Here is a 25,457-nt window from a genome sequence, read left to right as displayed (position 1 = left end):
CACACAGTGGCCATCCAGGTGCCTCTAGGGAGCCCACAGTGAATACATAGAGACCACAGGGACCTGGTGGGATTTTTGCCCAGCCAGGCTTCTGATTGGCCACTGGCGGTTTGATCGGTTGTGCAGATTTTTTAAAAACATTGCTTCGGCCGTAGCTGCCACCACCGCACACGGGCCTTCACGGCGTGACTAAAGGTAAGCTGTGTGTATGCAAGAAAATATTTTTTAAACAATACGTTCATTCAAAAGCGTCCTATCAAGCAGATTTTCTCCCCTCCTCAAACCGCACCCTCCTCAGGGTCCACCCCCAAAATCTCCACATATTTCCCAGCCTAAAGCTGGCAACCCTGCCTGTTTAGGTTTGCACCGCTTGATTTTCAGGAGGTATGTTTAAAGGATTCATTGATCATATGCTGTATCAGCCGATATACAAAAATCATCCTTTTAAAATGGAAACTGCACGGTTGCATCCATGGACAAGATTACTTTGCAAATGAACTGCATTCCCTATACATCTCCACAATGCATAGACAACAGACAAGTTTCAGTTAGTACCATCCACTGTTTAGCAAAGTAATCTCGGCCTCTGCGGTACACTGCTCCCCTGTCTTGTGCTTTGGTGTTAGGATGATGACAAATTACAATGAATGACCATGCCTGAACAGTATTTCAGTCAGCTAAAGAGTATGAGTGTTCATGCACGGCCCAGTTTGAAAAGAACAATTTTTCCTCGGGCAAGAATAATTTACTTTTTAAAAAGTTAATGCTTACTTCTTGCAACAGCGTCCTCGCTTGGGACCGTGATAAAGTGAGCACACAAAAATGCCCATATATATGGACAAACATTCTCACACAGTCTATACACACGATTGAAAGATTTTTGACACTGGCATGGGTCCAGACTTGTTAGAGTTGCTAGCACCAGGTTGGAAAATATCTGGAGATTTTGGGGGAGGAGCCCGAGGAGGGCAGGGTTTGGGGAGGGGAGGAGCTCCAATGCCATAGAGTCCAATTGCCAAAGTGGCCATTTTCTCAAGGTGAACTGATCTCTATCGGCTGGAGATCAGTTGTAATAGCAGGAGATCTCTAGCTAGTACCTGGAGGTTGGCAACCCTAAGACTAGCATTTCCACAAGGAATTTGACTCATGAAGCCGACATGGTATAGTAGTTAAAAGTGTCATACTAGAATCTGGAAAACGCAGGTTCAAACCCCCATTCTGCCCTGGAAGCTTGCTGTGTGACCTTGAGCTAGTCACACACTCTCAGCCTAATCTACCACACAGGTAGCATTGCCAACCTCCAAGTGGTAGCTGGAGATCTGCTATTACAACTGATCTCCAGGCGATAGAGATCAGTTCCCCTGGATAAAATGGCCACTTTGGCCATTGGACTCTATGGCATTAAAGTTCCTCCCCTCTCTAAACCCTGCTCACTTCAGACACCACCCTCAAATCTCCAGCTATTTCCCAACAAGAAGCTGGCAACCCTACTCACAGGGTTGTTGTGAAGATAAAATAAAGAGGAGAATTGTGTTAGCTGCTTTGGGTCCCCTTTGGGGAGAAAGACGGGATAGAAATAAAATAAGTAAATAAATGATGGAGTGTGCCTTTTTTTCTCTCTCCTCTTGAGGCAGGCCAAAATACCTCCTAAAATCTGGTTCCAGGGTAGGGGGACAATTCACATCCAGGAACAGGATCGGGGAAGCATTTTGGCCCGCCTCAGGAGAGAGAAGGAGGGAAAGTTACTCTCCATGTGCAGAAACCCTTATGCACGTGGAAATGAAACTCTGGATCCAAGCCATTGTCAAAACCCTGCGTGTCAATAGTGTGTACGTGTGTACAGACTGTGTGAGAATGTCTGTGTACATGCATACATCTATATATCCATTGTATCTATGCCATTAAAGGTTTTTCTATTTGTATTTGCATACATCTATATGTGTGTGTGCTCACTTTATCGCAGTTAAGTCACACTCCACGGGTAGAAGTCCTCACAAAGACCACAAGTCTGAATCCAAGTTGTTGTGTTGTTTACTTAGAAGAAGAGTTGGTTTTTACATGCTGATTTCCTCTACATTTTAAGGAGAATCAAACCAGTTTACAATCACTTTCCTCTACCCACAACAGACACCCGGTGAGATAGGTGAGGCTGAGAGAGCTCTAAGAGAGCTGTAACTAGCCCAAAGTCACCCAGCTGGCTTCACATGTAGGAGTGGGGAAACAACCCGGTTCACCAGATTAGCCTCCGCCGCTCATGCGGAGGAGCGGGGAATCAAACCCAGTTCTCCAGATCAGACTCCACCGATCCGAATCACCACTCTTAGCCACTACACGACGTTTATTTATTTATTTTAAAATTGCACCCCACCTTACCCCAATAGCAAAACACAGAAACAATAATGAATGCAGGTTTGAAGCAAACTCCAACCAGAAACTGCCCAACAACAACCCAACTATAACCAAGAAGACTGTTTTTTAAAAAGCCATCAAAAATAAAATGATCAAACATGAAGACAAAAAATATGTTTTAAAACTCCCTGAAAAATAAAAGTCCTTGTGGTGGGCACAATCACAATATGGCTCCTACAGATGGTGGAGACAATAATAAAATGACTGACGCAGGAAGATCACAAAACGTCAGGGACTGAGGTTATACATAACTCTAATAGTAACTTTTGATATTTCGGCTGAAGCTCTGTTTGCCTTTTAATCTGCACAGCCAATCAGAACCCCTCCTACTTCCTAAAAGTACTTGGTGGGCATCAGGAGAGGTGTTGGAGGGTGCCCAATTGGCAACCTCTGCAAGAAGTAGAGTGTGGCAGCACATTTTGCAGAGCTGCTAGAAAAAACGGCCCCATCGGACCCCATCAAAAAGTTATTCAAATTAGCTACCCTGTTAAAAGTTAACAAACAGGTTATATTTGGACAGGACTTTGATGAGTTCCTTTCCAAATGCACGTCGCTATTAATCACAGCCAGTTTATGAGTGAAGTGTGAGATTAGGAAACTTGGGTAAGCCATATATAGGCTTTTTAGCTATAAGTTTTATAAGATATTGCATAAGTCTGTGATTCTACAATTGTAAATGTTTTTTTTTTTCTCATGAGTTAATTGATATTCTGGAAGTTTGCATTATTGCATTGATTCTATTTTTATTGGTCTTGGACTGTATTAAATAAATTTGATTTGAAGTGTGAGCTAAAGCACAATGCTAGCTTTCCAGACATTTAAAACGGTTTTTGTTTTTTTTTAGTTTTCGGTCTGCGCTTTTGCTTACGACGGCACCGGTCTGTTCCCTTCCACAATGGCCTTCGGCAGAAAAGCAATCTTCATAAGCACGTGGGAATCAAATTACTTCAGCGAAATGAGCTTGAGGAGTCTCACAGGTAACCAATTGCTGGAGGAGCGGCTCAAGACAATTCTGGCGAAAGGCTCAATTTCACAAAAGATAAAACAGGTGAAGGTAATAAGAATGACACTGGCCCATCGTGCTGCAGTGAGCGCCCCATCGGAATACTGAAAAGGACAAGGGCACAAGAAAGCCAAGGGAGCGTTAGCCAGGAGATGCAGGTGAGCATCTCAAAAACTTAGAATGATCCCTCCGACTGCCCTTACGCTTGATTTTAATGCCAAGATGGATTATTGACACCCTCCTCTTTCACGGAATCTGGCCTTACAGTTTTAACAAGACCTCATTCTCTCCAGTTCTCCCAAGACGATCAATAAAACCGATAAAGAAAGTCCTCTTTATGACACATCATTGACATCCTTGAAGCCCAGGTCACACAATATATATGGCAACAGTAATTCCTGGGTGCTGAGTGGTTTTTCCCCACTAGCTGCAGTCATGGATATTGCTGCTAAATATGGCTGCTTCAGAAATTCCAATGGTCATGTTATTTCTTTTTCCTCTCAATATGATCCCTCTCCCACTATGGTATATGTGGAAAAGCATCTTTAAAGAATGGTCTGCATGCAGCTATTTTTAATGGCTATTGCGGACTTAGCGCTCTCCATCCCAGTTCACACAAGCATTTCAGCATATGCTCCTGAATCAAAGAAGAAGAGTTGGTTTTATATGCTGACTTTCTCTACTACTTAAGGGAGACTCAAACCGGCTTACAATCACCTTCCCTTCCCCTCCCCACATCAGACACCCTGTGAGGTGGGTGGGGCTGAGAGAGTTCTAACAGAGCTGTAACTTATCCAAGGTCACCCAGCTGGCTTCGTGTGGAGGAGTGGGGAAACAAATCCAGTTCACCGGATTAGCCTCCGCCACTCATGTGGAGAAGTGGGGAATCAAACCTAGTTCTCCAGATCAGACTCTACCTCTCGAAACCACCACTCTTAACCACTACACCACGCTGGCTTCCTCCCACAATGGCGGGGCGAGGGGGGGCACACACAGGTGCCTATAATTTGAACAAACTACACAGTGCAATCCTATGCAGTATTACTCCAGTCTGAAGCCATTGAAATCAACGGGCTTAGACTGAAATTGCTCTGCATTGGACAGCATGATTATGATTCAATCCCCGTATATCCTTCTTAGTTCATTGAGTTTACTGGATGTAGACGGCTGCCAGCGTGGTACATTGGTTAAGAGTTCCATAGGTATGATCTATACTCTGCAAAAAACCCAGTTATGGTTTGTGCATGCGCTCACGCACAAACAGCATCTTGAACACCGAGAGGATGGGCAGGGCAGAAGGCGCAATCCCCACTCCCTTCATTCACTCATTCGGTTGCACACCAATAAGATTCTCAGCGCAAACCCAAAGCCCTCTTTCCTCCTTTGTTACATATACAGCAGATGGGCTGCATCATATTTGTGTTGAAGGAATTTAGCAGGGCAGCATCTGGGAGCCAGCGTGGTGTAGTGGTCAAGAGCAGCTGACCCTAACCTGGTGAACCAGGTTTGATACCCCACTCCTCCCCGTGAAGCCTACTGGGTGGCCCTTGCGCCAGTCACCGTTCTCTCCGAACTCCCACCTACCTCACAGGGTGTCTGTTGTGGGGAGAGGAAGGGAAGAAGATTGTGGAGAGGAAGGGACGTCAGTTTGATTCTCCTTAAAAGGTAGAGGAAGTCGGCATATATAAACCAATTCCTCCTCCTCCTCTTCCTCCTCCTCTTCACCTTCTTCCCCTTCTCCTTCCCATTCTTCCTCTTCTTCTTCTCTGCTTGTAACAGGCATCCCATGCCCTAATTTGAAAAGTATAGTCCATGGCAAACAGAGACTATAACTTGTCCAGTCACCAACATTAAACAGGAAGCATATTACCATAGAGTTATACTTCAGCTATTTTCAGGTTACCATAAAAATGGTAAGAGGTTCCTCCCCAACTCCCGACCCACTTCTATACATAGAAACGAGTGAAAAATGTTTGCTTGTTTTATCATCTTTTAATACACCCCCCCTCCAAAAAGCCATTAACAAAAATTCAGACACTGCGCGGTTCACATTTCACATCATGCACTTCAAGAAAATGGAAGCAGGCTATTTCTTGCAAGCGTAGAAGATTAAATGGGAAAAACGCCAGGAAAGAGATTCACTCCAATGCATTTTAATGACCGCACAATGGAGAAATGGCATTCTTCGGCACTTTAACTGTGAAATCTACTGTTGCCTGAAAGCCAATCCACAGCAGTAAACAGGTATGGATTGGTGTTTGCTAACATAATCCATCTGCCGCATCACTCTTGTTTCACTTTGGGTTTTCTTGCAGCTTCTAAGTACCTCGTTCTGACCTTAATACAGTTATTTACATGTTCTAATGCTCGGCACAATGTTTGTTTTCAGAGTAATTCATAAAACAGAAGTGAATACCTCTGGGTCACAGCTAATCAGAAATGTAACTAAACTGGTATATTTCTCCATGGGATTAAAATGGTTGAGAAATGCTTTCTTGTTTCTGCCTGCCCACTCCTCCAACCACCCACACAATTCCTTTATCTTAACCAATCAACCCAGAAAGGTAGAGATAAAATATTTCTAAACTTAAAATATTTCGACACCAATCTTTACAATAAGATAAGGTTTTAATACCAATCTGTTCTGATGTAATATACAGAAATGTCACAATTTGTAATTCGGTTTTCTGCATGGACATTTCATCTGCAATACTTCTTTGCGCTTTCTCGTTTTTGGAATCCTCGTCCCACCGCATTGCCTGTCAGATGCCTCGTGCTCTTTGATTCCATTGTATCACACGGTGAAATCTGCCTTGGGCCTCAGTGAGAAAAGCAGGCCATACATTTGCAAGTTAAGTCTTTTTGGTACCCTGTTGAAAAGGATATCTGACGAAGGGAGCTTTGATTCTCGGTAACTTATCCACTGAAAATCTTGTTGGTCTCTAAGGTGCTACTGGACTCGAACCTAGCTCACCTAAGGTATCTGATGAAGAGAGCTTTGACTCTTGGTAGGTCATACCCCGAAAATCTTGTTGGTCACTAGTGTGCTGTGTGTGTGTGTTAAGTTCCGTCAAGTCGCTTCTGACTCATGGCAACCCTATGACTCAAAGTCCTCCAAAACGTCCTATCCTTAACAGCCTTGCTCAGATATTGCAAACTGAGGGCCGTGGCCTCCTTTATAGAGTCAATCCATCTCTTGTTGGGTCTTCCTCTTTTCCTGCTGCACTCAACTTTTCCTAGCATTACTGTCAAATCTTGCTCTTCTAAGGTATCTGATGAAGGGAGCTATGACGCTTGATAGGTCATTCCCCGAAAATCTTGTTGGTCTCAAAGGTGCTATGGGACTTGAATCTAGCTCTTCTAAGGTATTGAGGAGAGGCCGTGGCTCAGTGGTTGAGCATCTGCGTGGCATGCAGAAGGTCCTGGGATCAATCCCTGGCATCTCCAGTTAAAGGGATCACGTAATAGGTGATGTGAAGGACCCTAGCTTGAGACCCTGGAGAGCCTCTGCCAAACTGAGTAGACAGTACTGACCAAAGGTCTGATTCAGTATAAGGCAACTTCATGTGTGTTCATGTGTGTATTTTATGAAGGGAGCTGGATCAGACCAAGGCTCAAGTCCAGCAGTCTGTTCACACTGAGGCCAACCAGGTACCTCTAGGAAGCCCACAAACAAGGAAACTGCAGCAGCATTGTCCTGCCTATATTCCACAGCACCTAATATAATAGGCATGCTCCTCTGATAACTGGAGAGAATAGGTATGCACCATGACTAGGATTCATTTTGAGCAGCCATGGATAGACCTCTCCTCCATGAATATGCCCACTCCCCTCTTCAAGCCTTCCAAGTTGGCAGCCATCATCCCATCCTGGGGCAGGGAGTTCCACAATTTAACTATACTCTTGATAGGTCATACCCTGAAAATCTTGTTGGTCTCAAAGGTGCTACTGGACTCGAATCTAGCCTTTCTACCTCAGACCAACCCTTTGAAACTATCCAAAAGGAGAGGAGAACTTTTGAACCGTTCAAATCAACGAGGACATCTAAAATGGAACTTTTTATTTATTTTTTCTAGAGTTGTACTACATAAGACTCTTCTGAAATATAACATTGCTAAGCATGGCAGGAGATGCATTCAGAACATACATCGCAATTGTGAGCCGCAGTGTGTCCCATCTGTGAGTGATACACTTTGATCACAGCATTGCCTCTTGCATTAGAAGGTACAGAAAGCAGTCATCCATCCCCAGACAAAACACCACTCGAGACAGACTCTGCTGCCAGCAGCTGCCCATCAGACTGTCAACAAATCCTGCGTATGACATCTTGCACAAGAAGTACTCCAGAAATCCTAAATTGCCGGTAATGCCAAGGCTTAATCTTATTACGACCGAATCTATAGCATGGCTGGAAGTAAAGGTATTGTTTAGTCGCACAACGGGTCTTTTTGCTGAAGAAAAGGAAAAGAAAAAAAAGGCTCTCTCTGTAGTCTAGCCACTTGCTTGGGCCTTTTTCTAGGTATGGATTATTACCCCACCAACGCAAAGAAGATCTGTGTGGTGAATTAGAGTGAACAGCCCTAATAGCACGTTGGGGCTAGAATACTTCATCGAACTCTCAGTACCGTCCCATTTCTCACCTGAAGGGTCCGGTTTCGCATCACCTTGTCTAAAACCCTTTAGTATTCTATTTTTTTCACCACGGTTGACTGAGATACACAGAGAAGGAACCCATGAAGCTGCCTTATACTGAATCAGACCCTTGGTCCATCAAGGACAGTATTGTCCACTCAGAGTGGCAGCAGCTCTCCAGGGTCTCAGGTGGAGGTCTCTGACATCACCCACTGCCTTGTCTCAATGCCTGAGACCCCGGACAGCTTTGGCAATTGGACTCTATGGCATGGAAGTACCTCCCCTCCTCAGGCTCCGCCCCCCAAAAAACCCACCAGTGGGGAAGAGGGACTTGGCAACCCCAGTGGCGTGTGTGTATGAGGCTCAGAAGAATAATTCTTAGGCCCTGCACACATATTTTGTCTATTAATGGCTACTTGACAAGACATCCAGAAGTACAATATCCAGACAGACAGACAGACAGACAGATAGATTTGGGTTGCCAACCTCCAGGTACTAGCTGGAGATCTCCGGCTATTACAACTGATCTCCAGCAGATAGAGATCAGTTCCCCTGGAGAAAATGGCCGCTTTGGCCATTGGACTCTATGGTATTGAAGTCCTCTCCCCCCTCCAAACCCCGCCTTCCTGAGGCTCTGCCCCAAAAATCTCCAGGTATATCCCAGCCAAGAGCTGGCAACCAGCCATCTCCTGGGGAACTGATCTCTGTAGCCTGGAGATCAGCTGGCATTTCGGGAGAATGCCAGACCCCACTATGAGGTTGGTAACTAGGGTTGAATTAGAATTAGATGGGCTGCTGTTCAATGACTCACGGCCAGGTCTGAAAAGTCCCTTGTACTTCAGAGAACTGGAAGGAGGTTCTATGACCGCATGTGTTCCCAACATTAAACAACCTGGAATGTCAGCTTGTGAATGAACACCCAAACGGGGGGAGAAAAATGCCCTAACAAATTAATTGTAACTTGCATATGATGAATATCAATCGGAAGAAATTAATCGGAGAAATCTGAATCTAGGACAGGGGTCAGTAAATTTGGCATGTGTGCCGAACAGGGACATCCCAGATAACTTTGCTTGAGGTGCAGGGCTGGTTCTCCATTCAAGGGACCGAGGCGAGCACAGTGTCTCTGGGGTGCCGCTTACTTCCAGGTTCTCTGGCCAGCAACAGCTGAAGTTGCCAACCTCCAGGGGGTTCCTGGTGGTCTCCCCAAATTACAACTGATCTCCAGATGGCAGAGATCAGTTCCCCTGGAGAAAATGGATGCTTCGGAGGATGGATTCTATGGCCTGCCTCAACCCAAACCCCGCCCTCATCAGTTTCCACCCCCCCTAAACTCCAGGAATTTTCCCAATCCAGAATGGGCAACCCTAGCCACAACCCTTGGTTGTCCACATCCCCTCTGCCACTTCTGCCGACATCCAACACATGAACACATGAAGCTGCCTTATACTGAATCAGACCCTTGGTCCATCAAAGTCAGTATTGTCTACTCAGTACGGCAGCGGCTCTCCAGGGTCTCAGGCTGAGGTCTTTCACATCACCTACTTGCCTAGTCCCTTGAACTGGAGATGCCGGGGATTGAACCTGGGGCCTTCTACATGCCAAGCAGATGCTCTACCACTGAGCCACGGCCCCACCCCAGCACCCCAACATCTGCACAAGAAGCTGCAACTTTTACAGCACAGAAACAAATGTAACTTTAAAAGAATGACCCTAAAGTTTGTTGACAGGGGGCTATTTTTCTTATTACAGTGTGCTGCAGACAACAGGATGCCTAGAAGCAAAGATTTTTAAGCTCGATCATTGTTGAGCAAGACAAAGCATCACTTTCCCCGCAGTTCCAACAAGTTTGCAGAGTACAAGACATCAATCATTTAAAAAAAAACCAGTGGAAGCAACTTTCCTAGCTGCAAGGAAGTACATAGAAGTATTTGAGCTGCCAACTAGGGTTGACAACCTCCAGATACTAGCTGGAGATCTCCTGCTATTACAACTGAACTCCAGCCGATAGAGATCAGTTCCCCTGGAGAAAATGACCGCTTTGGTCTTTGGACTCTATGGCATTGAAGTCCCTCCCCTCCCCAAACCCCACCCTCCTCAGGCTCCGCCCCACAAACCTCCCACTGTGGGCAAAGAGGGACCTGGCAACCCTACTTTCAACTGCTCTTCCCAGTTTCTATATTATCATCAGTCCAAAACAAGCAAACAAAAAAACTATGTGGAAGGGAAAGTGGGAAAAGAATGAGGAACAGGGAAATAAGAAATGGGTGTGAGAGCACTGAAAATAAAAATCATTTCATATTTTAATAGCAGATTTTGCTTTTTAATGAAGGGTGCCACAGGAAAACACAGGACGCGAGGAACAAATGGTTTCCTAAAGCAGAGTTCACATGAAAAACTGTTCATGATGTGTTATTTGCTACAGTGAGTAATAGGACTACCCTACCAACTTAGAGTTGACTGAAAATCTATAGATAAAAATGGCTGGTGACAGCATTTTATTTTATTTTTTTGCCGTCAAGACACAGCTGACTTATGGAGACCTCTGGCAGGTCCCAGTAATGAGGGGGAGACCCAGCTCTTGCTAATACTGTTGGCACCTGTCGTGTGTGTGTGTGTGTGTGGGGGGGGGGAAATCCCAAGGAGAAAGGGATACTAGGATACGGACACCAGAGGTAAGCATAGGCAGTTTGCCACTGCCTCGGCAACTTCAGTCTTCCTTGGTGGCTTCCCATCCAAGTACTGAAACCAAGGCCAAAATCTTAGTTAGCTCCCAATTTGAGGAGCCTAGGGTACCTCTGGAGTTGCCAACCTCCAGGTATTCAAAATTTATTTTATTAGTCCTTAACATAGTCTTTAAAATAGCATCTTTAATTTTAAAATAACCTTTTTGAAAAAATGGCATCTCTTAAAAAATAGCAATTTTTTTAAAAATAGCATTCCTAAAAAATTAAAAAATTAAAAAATCAAAAATAGCACATAATAATATTTTGTCAATAACATCATATACAAGAATAGTGCAGTCACTCTTTCTTCCTTTTTAGGAATTCCTTTATAGGAATAATTTTGGGAATTGTAAGTATTAGAGAAATAAATGTAGGTCACTTTAAGAGTAGAGATAGGCAACTTTTCCACCTGAAGCTGATTGTGCCGTTGCCCTTTTAAATAGCCTATGGGTATTCTGTTCTTTATGGCTGGAGAATTCGTTGTGAAACCTGCCATAGAAACCTAATTCTAGGACTGTAGAGATCAGCATTTTGGTATGTATGATTTTGTATCAATTATTGTCACAATTTTGGTGTTCTGTGGTATATTATTATGAAAATTTTCTGTTTAGAAGAAATCGGGGCTGATGAAGCCGATTGGATAGAACGTTCCCCGCGTTTACCTTCGGAGCGCGGCTCACACCGGCCGCGCCGGGACCTCCTGGTCTCTTGACTCATCCTCCCACGGGAGGCATAGAGTTATAATAGCCTTGCGGGACGCTGCCGGGATCTTCGTTGACGAGAGCACTTTTGTCTCCAGCGTCTACTTTGAACTTTCCATACCAAATTGATTTGGAATTGTACTTTGAGGTCTCTTTGATTCCATGGACTTTATAACAATGGAGAAATGTTTTCTGTGTATATAGAGATTTGATAAGATAAGATAGTATTCATACTGTGTGTAAAATAGAGATATCTATAAAGTAGTTTTTTGTGAATTATATTGAGTTTGGGTGCTGTTTATTTTTGTATAACCTCCAGGTATTAGCTGGAGATCTCCTGCTATTACAACTGATCTCCAGCCGATAGAGATCAGTTCCCCTGGAGAAAATGGCAGCTTTGGCAATTGGACTCTACGGCATTGAAGTCCCTCCCCAAAACCCTCCCTCCTCAGGCTCCGTTCCAAAAATCTCCCAGTGGTGGCAAAGAGAGACCTGGCAACCTTAGCTACCTCTCAGGAGAGGGTTGCTAGCTCTGGGTTGAGAAATATCTGGAGATTTTGGGGCTAGAGCATGGGGCGAGTGGGGTTTGAGGAGGAGAGGGACCTCAGAAGGATACTCAGTGCTACAGATCTCACCCTCCAAAGCAGCCATTTTCTCCAGGGGAGCTGGTCTCTATTGTCTGGAGATCAATTGTAATAGTGGGAAATCTCCAGGTGCCACCTGGAGGTTGGCAACCCTATCTCAGGGGAAAGGGTGGTGTTGCTGTGAAGTGCCGTTAAGTAGCAGCTTACTTGTGACAACCCCTCATGGAGTTATCAAGGCAAGAGACATTCAGAGGTGGTTTGCCATTGCCTGCCTCTGCAGGGCAGCCCTGGGCTTCCTTGGTGGTCTCCCATCCAAGTACTAACCAGGCCCAACCCTGCTTAGCTTCCAAGATCTCACGACCCGAGATCAGGCTAGCCTAGGCCATCTGAGTCAAGGGAAGAGGTGTTCAGAGGTGGTTTGCCATTGCCTCCCTCTGCGTAGCAACTCTGGAATAACTTGGTGGTCTCCCATTCAAGTACTAACCAGGGCTGACCTTACTTAGCTTCTGAGATTGTGCTAGCCTAGGCATCCAGGTCAAGGAAAGAGACGTTCACAGGTGGTTTGCCCTTGCCTGCCTCTGTTGAGCATCCCTGGACTTCCTTGGTGGTCTTCCATGCAAATACTAACCAGGGCCGACCCTGCTTAGCTTCGGAGATCTGACAAGATCAGGTTAGCCTGGGCCATCCAGGTCCCTAAGGATTATACTTGTCCTCCAAACCATAATATCATGGCTTCCAATACTAGGTTGGAGGGCAAGTGGAAACCTTAGCTTGCTTGTTCTGAAGTAATGGTGAAATATGGATTATCCTAAAACAGGAGGGGAGTGGGTGGATCACATGTCGAATGATGGGTAGGATAAGGGATTGAGTCTAACACGCACTCCTGGAACACAGGAACTGAATCACAGAAGTACTAAAAAGATTGTATATAAAGGGACCAGAACTTTCTACAGCTACACTTAGCTGTGTGCTATATAATTTGCTATGGCAACTACAAAAGTACAGAATGCTGCTGAACAAACACATTTTGGGCAGCAGTTGCTGAAAAAAAATTGTTTTTCCAGGGCGTCGAGGCGATGCTTTTTCTGCTGCATGCACAGAGTGATAATGCAGATTTTGTGAAAACTCAGAAATACATTTGTCTGGGAGACAAAAAAAATACCTGTTGTTTTTTTTCTAGCAACAAATACTGTTCTCCGATTGCTAAACACAAACTCATCAAGACTTGTTTAACACTTCATGTAGCATCTATATCACACTTCATGTTGCCTGCCCTCGGCTTTCCAAAATCTATTTTGAAATGCACTGGAAAGGCAGACGTTCTGAGACGTGCTGACAATCGGAATGGTTTGAAACAGGCGACACTTTAAATCAGCTGTGTCATGGATATTTTCATTATGCAATGCTCAGGTTTAAAAAAAAAGCACACAAACACACGGAAAATAGCACAAACTGATTATATTGATGGAACTGCAAAAGGAAGGTTAACCAAACAGCAAAATAAGGCCAGGTAACAGGAATCATTTCTGCTATTTGGAAATGTAGTGTGCTTTATAGGCTGGTAAATATAAAATGTGCTAATCTCTTGATGCAATCACAATGAACACATAAAGCAGATATATACATTCCTATGTTTACATACGCATGCCTGGGTTTCTACTTGGATCTATATATTTTTCAATATGTCATGCCAATAAAATACTACTCCAAAGTAGTATGTCAGTTATTGGACATTAAATGGTCAGTTCTCACAATGGTTTTTAGTTTCTTTTAATTGTTTGATTCCAAGATTTCTTGAGATTTGGGGATATGGGTATCTCAACGTCAAAACCTTTCTTGGCATATACAGCATCCGCCGAGAATGTAATTGTCCAGTTTCACTCAACAAAGTTCACCTTGCTCCTTTTTACGATAGCATTCATAAATCCTCATTGCTTGCTGCAAAAACTTGGCTATACAGTCAATTGTGGCCACATCCTGGATAGATATAAGAAAGGCTACCTTACACTCATCTGGTGGCCACTCCCTACTAGCAAATGATGAATTGATAAATTTAAGGCAGATTATCTGATAAAGGGGACAGTGCAAAAGAACACGTGCAACCGATTCTATATTGTTCATTCCACAAGGGCATAACCTTGCTGCGAGTAGTATTTTTTGAAAGGGAGATGGGTATAAATGCTTTCAATATGTGAAAAAGGAGCACTAGGGATATCTGTTCAAATCGCAAAATCCTCCCCCAAACAAAACTGAAGCTTGGTATGGAACAATTTCAAGACTTGCAAAGCATGTGAATTACCCTTGAACTCTGGTATTTTCTTACCCTTCATCCATATCTGGTTTCTGACCCACGCCAGTTCTCTGCACTGATGTCAAAATACAGCAAAAAGTAATTTAAAATAAGGTCCAAAGTACTAGCCAAGTGTGAAATCACCGTCAAACCTTGACTTGAATAGCAGCAGGATATTGGCTTCACTTGATTCAGAGATCCTAACAAGGTTAAACACCTACTCCAAGCCGCTGATTTAAATAAATAGACTTAGACTCTATTGTTCTTTACAGAACCAGTGTATGGAAACTGTCGTCCTGTTTCCCCAAGAAATAGCGCTCAAAGAATGTAAGACGGTTTTAAGATACACAGCATCAGAATTCTTGGCTCTTAATTTATGGCACTGTGACTTCCCAGAAATTATGTGTGGTGTAGTGGTTAAGAGTGGTGGTTTGGAGCGGTGGACTCTAATCTGGAGAACCGGGTTTGATTTCCCACTCCTCCACATGAAGCCAGCTGGGTGACCTTGGGCTAGTCACAGCTCTCTTAGAGCTCTCTCAGCCCCACCTACCTCACAGGGTCTCTGTTGTAGGGAGGGGACGGGAGGGTGATTGTAAGCCGGTTTGAGTCTCCGTTAAGTGGCAAAGAAAGTCGGCATATAAAAACCTACTCTTCTTCTACTGCTGCTCTTTTATGTCAACCACCTGTAATTTAAACCCATTACTGCAAGGACAGGACTCGCAATAATGGTTTTAAATTACGGGCAGAAAGGTATGGGCTGGATATTAGGGAAAAACCTTTTTAAGGAAAGAGTTGTTCAACGGTGAAATTGACTACCCAGGGAGGTGGTGAGCTCTCCCTCTGTGGCAGTCTTCAAGCAGCGGCTGGATGACCACTTGTCAGGGGTGCTCTAGGCTGATGCTCTAACCCTGGGCAGAGGCTTGGACTGTATGGCCTATATGGCCCCTCCCAACTCTATGATTCTATGATTCTGCCTTTGGAAATCTGACACAGGGTGGTGGGCACAACCACAAAATGCCTGTTGCAGGAGACCGAGTCTACCATATAATGTCAGGGAATGAGTCTCTTTTTAACAGGACAAACATTTTTTTTAAAAAAAAATATTGCATACACACAAGTATACATGCTGAGCAAACTAAGGAGCACTCGTCTAGCAGATCTCCAAGAGTGGCCAATCAGAAGCTCTGCTGGCTTCACCCACTTTCAAAAAACACTTGGTGGGCACCAGGAAATGTGTCAATGGGCAAATGTTGGAACAGCAGATAAATATTAGCACTACATCGTGTAGAAACAGGTCATAGAATCATAGAGGTGGAAGGGCCCGCCAGGGCCATCTAGTCCAACCTCCTGTACAATGCAGGAAATTCACAACTACCCTCCCCCCACAACCCCAGTGACCTTTACTCCATGCCCAGAAGATGGCCAAGATGCCCTCCCTCTCATGATCTGCCTAAGGTCCTAGAATCAGCATTGCTGACAGATGGCCATCTAGCCTCTGCTTAAAAACCTCCAAGGAAGGAGAGCTTACCACCTCTTGAGGAAGCCTGTTCCACTGAGGAACCGCTCTGTTAGAAAATTCTTCCTAATGTCTAGACAGAAACTCTTTGGATTTAATGTCAACCCGTTGGTTCTGGTTCGACATTCTGGGGCAACAGAAAACAACTCGGCACCATCCTCTATATGAAAGCCCTTCAAGTACTTGTAGATGGTTATCATATCCCCTCTTAGTCTTCTCCTCTTCAGGCTAAACATACCCAGCTCCTGCAACCTTTCCTCATAGGACTTGGTGTCCAGACCCCTCACCATCTTTGTTGCCCTCCTCTAGACATGCTCCAGCTTGTCTACATGCTTCTTAAATTGTGGTGCCCAAAACTAAACACAATACTCTAGGTGAAGTCTAACCAGAGAAGAATAAAGCAATACCATCACTTCGCGTCATCTGGACACTATTTGGTCCTAAACCAAATGTCTATAAGTGATAATGGCAATGAAATGTTCAGCTGGCAAGAGAACCCAAAAGCCCCCAGAGAAAGACTGTGCCTCGGCCCTTACCTTGAACTCCCCAGAACCAACCTCAGTATCATACTAAACAAAACCACGACACAGGTCCCAGTGTGCTCCAGGGTCCCCAGGGTGACAAGGACCTCCATAATTCCCCCCCAAAGACCACCCCCGGCAGCCCTAAGGAAATGTCCTTGAGATCATCTCTCTCCTAAGCTTCTGAGAGATCATGAAATTGGCAAGCAGTGTTTTTCTTGATCATTTGCATTCCATTCACAATTTATGCTCTTGCCGATTCTTGCGTACTTCACTCAAGGATAAAATTAAGCTAGTCGTTAATGGCACTTCTAATCCCCCCAAGTTCAAGTTCAGTTTAATCTTGATAGGAACTCTTTTCCACGTTCCACTTTACAAAGCATTTGCCGTCTATGCTCAAAAAATATTGTCAAAACGTAAGGCTGGGAGGGTGTTTTTTTTTTTTTTTTTTTTTGGAAGCTTCATAATAAATGCAGCTACAGACGCTGTTGGCTTTGGTTGGTAATGAACATTTCTAAGGCCCAGGGAGATCTATCATGTATACAGAATCAACAACCCATCTGGCTTTTAAGCAAAACCATTCAATTGTTGTCAAAGGAAACCCTTCTGGAATAATAAAAATCACACGTTCTTCAGACATTCTTCAACATGCCATTTGCAGTAGCTGCAGAACATTACAATAGAGTCTTAAAAATACACTGTGCTAAGAAAAAAAAGGAGGGATCGATATTTTGGCTGCCTTAATGGATTGGCGGGGGAAAGAAGTCTCCGAATGCGGAACGGGAATCCAGCGAACCGTCGCCACAGTTCAACTGGAAATCTAGTGTGGAGAATTGAAAGAGAAATTACCGCAGTGCTTGACAGACAAGGTGACAGCCTGCTTTTAAAGATCAGGTGGTCTCACCTCAGGGTTACAGTGAAAACTGACCCCGCATCTCAATTCCCTCGAAAACATGTCTGAAAGGCACATGGAAGAAGCCCCCCCCCGCCCCCCGGTCTTGTCATTCAGTTTTCTTTCAGGTAACACTTGATATACTTGAATAGAGCCATATTTCCTCACCAAAAAACCCACATTTTGGACCAAACCGTTTTAAAAACAAAGCCCCTTTCGTCACTTATTGGCCATCATAGTGCAGTTACATAGTTTTTTTTATTATTATTCTTTTTTTATTATTTTTCATTGATAGGTAAATATACAGGGGAAAAGAAAGAGGAATAGGGAAAGGGAAAATAATATTGTTTACATGTTGTTTTGTAGATATCTAACAATCTCTACCCCTCTTTATAATACCGTTTTTCATTTATTTTTTAACCAAATAATATATTAATTTAATTAAACCTTTCGTTTGGTGCTTTTAATAGTGCAGTTACATAGTGAAGAAAGCTGATAGGAAGAAAGTAGATTCACGAGGCAATCTTGTACCCCAATACATTTTTGGCCCTATTACTATGTATGGGTGTGAAAGCTGGACAATGAAGAAAGCTGATAGGAAGAAAGTAGATTCCTTTGAAATGTGGTGTTGGAGGAGAGGGTTATGGATACCGTGGACTGGCAAAAAAACAAATCAATGGGTTTTAGATCAAATCAAGCCCGAAATGACCCTAGAAGCTAAAATGGCTAAATATTGTCGAAGGCTTTCACGGTCAGAGTTCATTGGTTCTTGTAGGTTATCCGGGCTGTGTGACCGTGGTCTTGGTATTTTCTTTCCTGACGTCAGGAAAGAAAATACCAAGACCACGGTCACACAGCCCGGATAACCTACAAGAACCAATAAAATGACTAAACTGAGATAGTCGTACTTTGGTCATGTTACGAGAAGACAAGAGTCCCTGGAAAAGACAATCGTGCTGGGAAAAAGTCGAAGGCAGCAGGAAAAAAGGAAGACCCAACAAGAGATGGATGGACTCAATAAAGGAAGCCACAGCCCTCAATTTGCAAGACCCGAGCAAGGCTGTAAAGGATAGGACATTTTGGAGGACTTTCATTCATAGGGTCGCCATGAGTCGGAAGCGACTTGACGGCACTTAACACACACACAGTGTAGTTACATTCGCATACCAAAAATAGAACGAGAGATGGGAATTTTCCACACCACCCCATGTCTGGGAAAAGGGAGCAATTTTATAGCGAGACGCCCAAATCCCTAAAATCCATAATGGAACATTCCGGTTCATCAGAAATCAGAGGGACGCCCGGATCCTGTGAGGAAGTAGGAGGCACAGAGATCTCTCCCGATAGGCAACACAACATTATTGAGGACTGTGATTACTAGGGTTGCCAACTCTGGCTTGGGAAATTTGGGGCAGCAAATGGGGAGAGCAGAGTTTGGGTGAGTGGGAGTCAAGCTACGCAGGGATGTGATGCCATATAGTCAACCACTCTCCAAAGCCACTGTTTATTCCAGGGGAATTGAACTCTGTAGTCTGGAGATCAATTGCAATTCTGGAAAAACTCCAGGCACCACCTGGAGGTTGGTAACCCTAGTGATCTGGCTGCCAGTAATTCCCAAATAGACTCACGGTGGAACGCACAAGGAAGGTAAATGGACATTGGTGACCGGGCTACTAGATGAATGGCTGGATCAACAAAAAGGGCAAGAGTCCAGTAGCACCTTAAAGACTAACAAAAATATTTTCTGGTAGGGTATGAGCTTTCGTGAGCCACAGCTCACTTCTTCAGATACCTTCTGAAGCTCATACCCTACCAGAAAATATTTTTGTTAGTCTTTAAGGTGCTACTGGACTCTTGCCCTTTTTGACTACTGCAAACAGACTAACACTGCTACCCACTGTGGATCGACAAAGAATCACACCTGTTGATGTCTCCCGGAGAAAATGTGAGAGAACATGTTAACATGATTATGGGAATGGGTGGGGGGGAACAGGAAGTAAAGAACTTTAATAAAACATATTTATTTAAATGTGGCTTCCTACAGGCACGTGGTTGGCCACTGTGTGAACAGACTGCTGGACTTGATGGGCCTTGGTCTGATCCAGCAGGGCCTTTCTTATGTTCTTAAATAATGTATTTTCGCCCATCTTTTGCACTCAAGCTATCAGGATACGTGTTGATTTGTGTTAATTCTATAGTAAGCAAGCTAGCTTTCTTTTTTAATGGTTAAAAAAAAAATCCCGTGTTAAACCAGGATTTCGTCATTAAATGCTGATCCTTACAATTTTAGCAAAGGTGAGTTGGAGTATAGGAAGCACAACCAAAATCATTACAGACATGGTAGATTTCACTAACACTGTAATAATGATACCAGGCAAGCCTCATTTGGAATGCTGAGTTCAGCACTTAGCACCTCATTTGAAAGTATTCTAGGAGTGGAGAAGGGACACCAAAGGGCAACTGCACAGGGATGTGAATAAAGGTAATTTTCCTTTTTAAAAGGAAAGAAAAGAAAGCAGGTTTGCATTATTTGGAGAAGTTAAGACATTCATGCTCTCGAGGCACAATAGGGTTGCCAGCTCCAGGTTGGGAAATACCTGGAGATTATTGGGGCGGAGTCTGAGGAGGGCAGGGTTTGGGGAGGGGAGGGACTTCGATCCCATGGAATCCGATTGCCAAAGCAGCCATTTTCTCCAGGGGAACTGATCTCTATCAGCTGGAGATCAGTTGTAATAGCAGGAAATCTCCAGCTAATACTGGGAGGTTGGCTACCATAAGGCACAGTGATCCTTATTTTCTAAAAAGTTTATTGTATTCGTGCAAAAGTAAAAAAAAAAAAAAACCCACAAACACAAAGGATTTAATAACTCTTTAAAAAAAGAGAATAATAACAGAAGGAAGAAAGGGAGGTCTTCTCCATGGCAGAAGTCAGCGAATCTTTTTAAAACGTCAGAAGTTTAGTTGAACAAAGAAGAGAAGTCGTGACGGTGACCAGCACAGTTTCCATATATATTAGTGTCCAAGGGATTTTAGGCTGAGAACGTCTTTATGCCAGCCAAATGAGATCTAGATCGCGCTCTTAACCACTACACCACGCTGGCTCTAAGAAAGCATAAAATATTAACAATTCTCTGACCCGTTTGAAATTTCACAATCAGATCTTCTTTTACAGATAAGGTAATAATGAGAGGGAAGGCGTCTTGGCCATCTTCTAGTCACTGGGGTTGTGGGGGGCAGTTGTGAATTTCCTGCATTGTGCAGGGGGTTGGACTAGATGACCCTGGTGGTCCCTTCCAACTCTATCATTCTATGATTCTATGACTCTGCAAATAATTAAAAATAATACCGTAAGGAATAAAATATTTTCATCCATAAATTTATAAAATGATCCCGCCAATGACAACGGTAGAGGCACTAGGAGCCCGCTTGCCGAGAGATCCAAGCCTTTCCTACGATGGCCAGGACTCAAAAGCGGGCGTTTTATTTACCATCTGCAGTGGGTGGTAACTGTTTACATTGCAGAGCCTGGTTCCTTATGTTCAGAGAGAGTGACAATTCATTAATCAGTCCATAGGATAACGGGTTTGGTACGAGATTCCACAAACAAAGTGTCTTCATTAGATGTGACAGAGAAACGCTGCCAATATCCACACTCATTAGCTGTATTACGGCTGACAGCTTCCATTAGGAGAGATGCACGGAGCCGCTGCAGAGCCGTTAAGAGAGCGGGCTTAAGTAGAAACCTGTTGCTCTCAAAGGTGCCGAGGCAGACCAGAGCTCTGGAACACATCTCACACGAACACATGAAGCGGCCTTCTACTGAACCAGACCCTTGGGTCCATCAAAGTCAGTATTGTCTACTCAGAGCAGCAGAGGTCTCAGGCAGAGGTCTTTCACATCACCTACTTGCCTGGTCCCTTTAACTGGAGATGCCAGGGAATGAACCTTGGACCTTCCGCCTGCCAAGCAGAGGCTCTACCACTGAGCCACGGCCCCTCCCGCCTTGATACCCAGAGGACAGAAAATGCAAGTGATCTACAAACACCACTGTGTTTATAACGGTAAAATGAAACTGTGCAACTTTTAATTAAAACTTTTATTAAAAATTATAAGCCATAGTGGTTATGATGCTGAAAATCCAAAAGAGGTGGGCGGGAGATGCAGTGTATTACAGAGCACTAGCAAATGAACACAACAAGAGAAATTATTTTATTTATTTGTATTTACCTCTTTTACTTCATTTCTCCCCAATAAGGGCCCAAGGTGACTTGCATCATTCTCCTCTCCTCGTTTTATCCTGACAACAACCCTGCGAGGTAGGTAGGCTGAGAGAGAGTGTGACTGGCCCAAGGTCACCCAGCGAGCTTCCACGGGACGAGTGGGGATTCGAACCTGGGTCTCCCAGATACTAGTCTGATGCTGTAATCGTGACACCATGCTAGGATTGAACCCTCATCTGGGAATCGATGCATCTGTGGATGGAACCCTCATACCACCAACTTGGTCACACCATACCCCTCAGAAGTAAAGAGCGCTGTTTTTCATTTGTGCAACTGGCTGCTGTGTTCTGCAAATGGGTGGAAGCTGGGTAGGGTTGCCAGGTTCCTCTTTGCCACCGGCGGGAGGTTTGGGGGGCGGAGCCTGAGGAGGGCAGGGTTTGGGGAGGGGAGGGACTTCAATGCCATAGAGTCCAATGGCCAAAGTGGCCATTTCCTCCAGGTGAGCTGATCTCTAATGGCTGGAGATCAGTTTGTTTGTTTATGTTTTTATTTATTTTATTCAATTTATACCCCCCTTTCCCAACCAAGTTGGGCTCAGGGCAGCTTCTAACAGTTAGTATATATAATACAATACAATATAATTAAAACATAAGTTAAAATAATTACAAAAATGCTAAATTATTCTTCAGATGACTCTCCAACAAGGGAAGATGCTGATCAGCATAGGAAGTTCTCACACATTCCAAAATGGAATGGAAGTTGTATTAGCAGGAGACCTCCAGCTGGTACCTGGAGGTTGGCAACCCTAAAGCTGGGTGACATCGGGGGGCTGACTGATGTCAGCTGGCTGCTTCTCTCTGTAGTTAACATGGGTGGAAATATCAGCATGCTGCTCCATTATAGATGGGTGACAGCCGTGCTGCTACGGATTCTGGAGCAATGACCACGCTCTCGGTTTCTTGGAGTTAGGTGTGTTCAATGGCAGACCTACATTTCTGGGACCCTGAAGCTTGAACTGTTATGGGGGCCCCTTCACAACCAGCAACAATAGGGAGATACCCACCAAGGTCCAAAGGGCCTTGCTGCCCTTGCAAGGACCTCGAGACCGCTTTGGCAATTGGACTCTGTGGCACTGATGTCCCTCCCCTCCCCAAACCCCGCCCTCCTCAAGCTCCGCCCCAGAAATCTCCAGGTATTTCCCAACCCAAAGTCGGCAACCCTATCTACCACCCCCTTCTTCAGGCCTCATTTTTCCCATTTCCTGCATGTCAACACCTCAACAAGCCACCTCAATAGAAATCAGAACTTTTCTGTTCTCACTTCTCACTCCTCTGGGGAGCTAGATCGCATTGGTCTCACCTGGCGAGAAAATAATAATATCGCTTTAATTAAGAAAGATTAAAATTTAGCAACCAACCTGCGTCTTTGGCCACTTGCCAACGAGGCAGAAGTAATTGGAAAATCCGACCTATTAAAAAATGTAATCGGAAAGAACTTGTTGTGTTTTACTCGCCCCGATAATGGCAGCAGGTTAAAATGGCTGAGGGCCCTTAATGGGCTCTTATATTATATTTATGCCCTACAATAAAAAGCATGGTTTAAAAAGCTCAGCGGTATAATGTTTAGTACCGATTATGGCCATAACTATAACTACTTTATGGTAATTAAAAGACATAAGAAAATGATTAATGTTTTGAGGCTATTAAAGTGTATCAAAAGGAAGGCTGTAATGACTCAGGGTCTAAACCTATGCCTTATAGTGGGCAATTACTCCAGTAGATCCAATTTGTGTTGATATGCACACTAAATAGCTGGAAATTTTCAGACAGGATCCAACCACCCCCACCTTTGCCTATTATGAATAAACAGCCGATGTGTTCCTTTCTGCTGGACCAGGGCTGAATATACCTCTCTGTACATATATACAGGATCACCAGCAACAAAGGGGAAATAGAAGCTTCAGCAGGCTGACCCATGACATTAGGGTTAAATGTCATGGGTCAGCCTGCTGAAGCCTCTGCCAGAGATCAGTCTGCTGAGGCTTCCTCGGGAGTAGAAGAGCTGGAAACTGCTGCCAGTGACAGGGAGGAACCACAGCAGGGGCAGGCAGATGACTGTGCCCCATGCCTACAACCACCCAGGGCAGAGGACTCACCTGGACCCAGCAGCAGTCTCCCACCACTGCTACAACAGCGACGCCAAAGGGGTAGAACCCTGCTCCTCCAGCGTAGGAGAAGTGCAAGACTGTAAGCTCTACTAAGAACCATGCCAGCTGACAGCGATGACCTCCAGCAAGGACCGCTGAGTCAGAGGAATCAGCAATAGCTGGGTCCTCTTAGGCTACTTAAACAAAGCCAGGCTGATGTGGGAACAATGTGTGTTTTCACTCCATATTATCTGTGAGTCACCTGCTTGGACCCCTGTGTGTATCTTGGACTTTGGACTGGACTTTGACTATTCTTTGGCAATCTGTGTACCTGCTTCTGACCCTTGGCTTACCTATGAACTTGGACTGGACTGGGACCCCGGTCTTGGATTATGTTTTGGCTATTTTGTACCTGGACTTGCTTGATATCTCGGCTTTGAACTCAGACTGCTATTGACTACGCTCCTCTGGCCCTAGGATCTGACATCTAAAAACAAGGAAGTTATGCAGTTATACATATATTGTTAACCTGCAAACACAATGTAACTACAATAATAACTTTCTAAACTCTTTATGTACATTTTCAATCTGGATTTGTTATTGTTTTGACCTAGGGTTGTCAGGTCCCTCTTCGCCGCCAGCGGAAGGTTTTGGGGGCAGAGCCTGAGGAGGGCATGGTTTGGTGAGGGGAGGGACTTCAATGCCATAGAGTCCAATTGCCAAAGCGTCCATTTTCTTCAGGTGAACTGATCTCTGTTGGCTGGAGATCAGTCTTAATAGTGGGAGATCTCCAGCAAGGACCTGGAGGTTGGCAACACTATTTTGACCAGTGAAGAAGGCCATTTGGCTGAAATGCTTTTGGTCAAAGTTTAAGTTTGTGATTTTATGTCTATTTGTTTTGTAGATTTACATGAGCATGTTGGTTGGTAGACTATTGCAGGGCCTTATATTTGTTATTGATTTTAGCCTGTAATACATATAGACATAACCTTCAAATTGTATAACTTTTGGCCTTGAACGCTGATTTTTTTCTTGACCTTTGGGTACTTAATTTCACATATGCGGGATCCCCAGTCCATTCTATCGAAGTTTTAGGAAGCTGTAGTAGTTACCGTGTGTAATAGTTACTGGAGGGAGGAACATTAATAATTTGAGATATGCTGATGACACTACATTATTGGAAGAAAATAGTGAAGATTTGAAACAACTACTGCTGAAAGTTAAAAGAGAAAGTGCCAAAGCAGGACTACAGCTGAACATCAAGAAAACAAAAGTAATGACTACACAACTTTAAGGTTGACAATGAGGAAATTGAAATTGTTCAAGACTTTCTATTCCTTGGCTCCACCATCAACCAAAAGGGAAAGTGCAGCCAAGAAATCAGAAGGAGATTGAGACTGGGAAGGGCAGCCATGAAGGACCTAGAAAATATTTTGAAGTGTAAGGATGTGTCACTGGTCACCAAGACTAGATTAATTCATGCCATCGTATTCCCTATTACTATGTATGGGTGTGAAAGCTGGACAGTGAAGAAAGCTGATAGGAAGAAAATAGATTCCTTTGAAATGTGGTGTTGGAGGAGAGTGTTACAGATACCGTGGACTGCCAAAAAGACAAATCAGTGGGTTATAGATCAAATCAAGCCTGAACTGACTCTAGAAGCTAAAATGACTAAACTGAGGCTATCGTATTTTGGTCACATCATGAGACGACAAGAGTCACTGGAAAAGACAGTCATGCTAGGAAAAGTTGAGGGCAGCAGGAAAAGAGGAAGACCCAACAAGAGATGGATTGACTCAATAAAGGAAGCCACAGCC

General features: G+C 44.1%; 1 protein-coding gene across 1 annotated transcript in view; it reads right to left on the bottom strand.

Annotated features, from left to right (window-relative positions):
* The window catches only part of MACROD2 (mono-ADP ribosylhydrolase 2), a 989,050-nt gene that overhangs the window by 269,202 nt on the left and 694,391 nt on the right, over positions 1 to 25,457 (bottom strand). The gene's annotated exons all lie outside the window — the stretch shown is intronic.

Source organism: Euleptes europaea, chromosome 10 (assembly GCF_029931775.1).
Source record: "Euleptes europaea isolate rEulEur1 chromosome 10, rEulEur1.hap1, whole genome shotgun sequence".
Lineage (NCBI taxonomy): Eukaryota > Metazoa > Chordata > Lepidosauria > Squamata > Sphaerodactylidae > Euleptes > Euleptes europaea.
The sequence above is the reverse complement of the archived record's forward strand: the minus strand, read 5'-3'. Positions and strand labels throughout refer to the sequence as shown.